This window comes from Littorina saxatilis, linkage group LG6, assembly GCF_037325665.1.
Source record: "Littorina saxatilis isolate snail1 linkage group LG6, US_GU_Lsax_2.0, whole genome shotgun sequence".
NCBI lineage: Eukaryota > Metazoa > Mollusca > Gastropoda > Littorinimorpha > Littorinidae > Littorina > Littorina saxatilis.
In genome coordinates this window covers 6,987,576-6,991,403 of record NC_090250.1, presented here as the reverse complement: position 1 = coordinate 6,991,403, position 3,828 = coordinate 6,987,576, and positions in this window count along the sequence as shown.

Sequence of the window (3,828 nt, the reverse complement as noted above, 5' to 3'; positions counted from 1 at the left end):
GAGCCTGTTCAGCGCGGCAGCGGAAGCGCTGTGCTGCATAGCACGCTTTACTGTACCTCTCTTCGTTTTAACTTTCTGATCGTGTTTTTAATCCAAACATATCATATCTATATGTTTTTGGAATCAGAAACCGACAAGGAATAAGATGAAATTGTTTTTAAAACGATTTCGGAAATTTAATTTTAATCATAATTTTTTATATTTTTACCTTTCAGAGCTTGTTTTTAATCCGAATATAACATATTTATATGTTTTTGGAATCAGACCATGATGAAGAATAAAATAAAAGTAAATTTGGATCGTTTTATAAAAAAAATAATTAAATTTGATTTTTTTGCAAAAAGCCGCATATGACGTCATAAAAGACATTTATTGAAAAAATTAAAAAAAAAGGTCTGGGGATTTCATACCCAGGAACTCTCATGTAAAATTTCATAAAGATCGGTCCAGTAATTTAGTCTGAATCGCTCTACACACACACACACACACACACACACCACGACCCTAGTCTCGATTCCCCGTCTATGTTAAAACATTTAGTCAAAACTTGACTAAATGTAAAAAAAACGTCCGGGGATATCATTCCCAGGAACTCTCACGTAAAATTTCATAAAGATCGCTGCAAAGAGTACTTTGGTCTGAATCGCTCTACACACACACACACACACGCACAGACACATACACATACACCACGACCCTCGTCTCGATTCCCCCTCTATGTTAAAACATTTAGTTAAAACTTGATTAAATGTAAAGACTCTAGCCGACCCTGTGTTGTTGTTGTAAGGATATGGGAATGGTTCTAGACTTAGAATATTGCTGCATAGTTTCGCCCCAAAGTATAACAAGTCGCGTAAGGCGAAATTACTATATTTAGTCAAGCTGTGGAACTCACAGTATGAAACTGAACACACTGCATTTTTTCACAATGACCGTAGTCCGCCGCTTGTGCATAACGGAGTGGAACTGACGAGCCTGTTTAGCGCGGTAGTGGTTTCGCTGTGCTGCATAGCACGCTTTTCTGTACCTCTCTTCGTTTTAACTTTCTGAGCGTGTTTTTAATCCAAATATATCATATCTATATGTTTTTGGAATCAGGAAATGATGTAGAATAAGATAAACGTAAATTTGGATCGTTTTATATAAACAAAAATTTATTACAATTTTCAGATTTTTAATGACCAAAGTCATTAATTTATTTTTAAGCCACCAAGCTGAAATGCAATACCGAAGTCCGAGAGAGAGCGCGAGAGAGAGAGAGAGAGAGCGGGAGAGAGAGCGCGCGCGAGAGAGAGAGAGAGAGAGAGAGAGAGAGAGAGAGAGAGAGAGAGAGTGGCAAAACCCAGAAATTATCTAAAATCAACTCACCAAGCTTATGAAGCTGACCAGAGAAAGAACAGAAGAAGAGCCGTGGTGAGTCTCTTGAAGTCACAGCCACTCAGGACAATCGTCACGGCAAACCAGACAGCTAGAAGTAAACAAGTGAAGCTGAAAAAAATAATGAAATCCATGAGTACTGACAGAATGCTTGAAATATATCGCTGCAAAGAAGGCCATGCACGCTTTACTCAAATTACGGACACACTCTCGGTGTATTAAAACAGATAAGGAAACAAAACTAGAAACAAGTGGCGAAAGGCGAAAATACAACATTTAGTCAAGCTGTCGAACTCACAGAATGAAACTGAACGTAGTCCGCCGCTAGTGCAAAAGGCAGGTATTAATTTATTGAATTTTTTTTTAAAACGTCCGGGGATATCATTCCCAGGAACTCTCATGTCAAATTTCATAAAGATCGGTCGAAGTTTAGTCTGAATCGCTCTACACACAGACAGACAGACAGACAGACACACCACGACCCTCGTCTCGATTCCCCTTCGATGTTAAAGCATTTAGTCAAAACTTGAGTAAATGTAACAAGTCGCGTAAGACGAAATTACTACATTTAGTCAAGCTGTGGAACTCACAGAATGAAACTGAACGCACTGCATTTTTTCACAATGACCGTGGTCCGCCGCTTGTGCAAAACGGAGTGAAATTGACGAGCCTGTTCAGCGCTGTAGTGGTTTCGCTGTGATGCATGGCTTCCCTGTACCTCTCTTCGTTTTAACTTTCTGAGCGTGTTTTTAATCCTAACATTATCATATCTATATGTTTTTGGAATCAGGAACCGACAAGGAATAAGATGAAATTGTTTTTAAATCGATTTCGGAAGTTTGATGTAGTATAGACTCATGGTTTCGCACCCCATCGATAATGTTACGTCACTCAATTAGCCGACATGATGCAATAATAAGTGCACATACTCAATGTTACGTCACTCAATTAGCCGTCATGACGCAATGATAAGTGCACACACTCCACGGGGTCCGAGGATATCTAATGGGTTAATTGGTCAAGAATGCCGCAATCCATGAAGACGCTCTATCAGGCCCACAGGGTGTCTAATTTGTTGATTGTTCAGGAATGATATCGTCTAATAGCTTTATTAGGTGCGTGCGCACGTACGGTACACATGTTCCTATGTGATCCGGGTGGGTTAATTGGTCAAGAATGTCGATGTCCATTTAGACGCTCGAACGTCCACACATGGTGTCGATTTAGTTGATTGTTCAGGAATGATATCGTCTAATGGAAATAGCTTCTTCGGATGCGCGCGTGCATATGTTCGTATGTACACATGTTCCTATATGTATGGGTATGTGTGTGTGTGTGTGTGTGTGTGTGTGTGTGTGTGTGTGTGTATGTAGAGTATAGTTTTGTTTTGCTTTTGTCGCTAGTTAGACCTGCATGCACGCATTCGTACGTACGTATAGCAACTGTTCCTATGTGATCCGGGTGGGTTAATTGGTCAAGAATGTCGATGTCCATTTAGACGCTCGATCGTCCACACATGGTGTCGATTTAGTTGATTGTTCAGGAATGATATCGTCTAATGGAAATAGCTTCTTCGGATGCGCGCGTGCATATGTTCGTATGTACACATGTTCCTATATGTGTGGGTGTGTGTGTATGTAGAGTATAGTTTTGTTTTGCTTTTGTCGCTAGTTAGACCTACATGCACGCATTCGTACGTACGTATATATATCAACTGTGTGTGTGTGTGTGTGTGTATGCGTGTGTGTGTGTGTGTGTGTGTGTGTGTGTATGTGTGTGAAAACTATCAAACATCAGCCAAACAAAATCCACACCAAATACGTTTTCAATAATTTTTATTAACACTCCACACAAACCAAGCAATGATGTAAAATACATACAAATAAAAGGGTGGTCAAATGTGTGTGTGTGTGTGTGTGTGTGTGTGTGTGTGTGTGTGTGTGTGTGTGTGTGTGTGTGTGTGTGAAACATAAATATACAATAATGAATAAGTTTATCGAAAAGGAAGTTCGGGATGATAATAATTCACAAACGCATGCACCATGGGATCGTTGTCAGGGCGTGACAAAGCACGTGTAATATGTTCAAATGAAACTTTACGACATCGATGAATTAAATAAAACACGCAGTACTGACCACACACTAAAGTATCTTCTTGAAACATAACGGTATTACATTTTTGCTGAGAACACTGATCGAGTAGATTTTGACACTCTGGAGGTGGTGGCAACCCGTAGCTATCGAAGAATTCTCCACCGGTAACTGGGTGTAGGAAGAGGGCCACCCAGTGTGATCCCGGCAGGTGGGCGGGATCCCAGTTAACCACATAGGCTTCGGGTAAATCTCGCCGAGCTATTTTTGTGGGTAGTAAGTCTCTGGCACAAACATGTTTGACCACACCTCGAGTATACGGATCAGACTTGAAAATATTCATTAGTTGAATCTGATTCA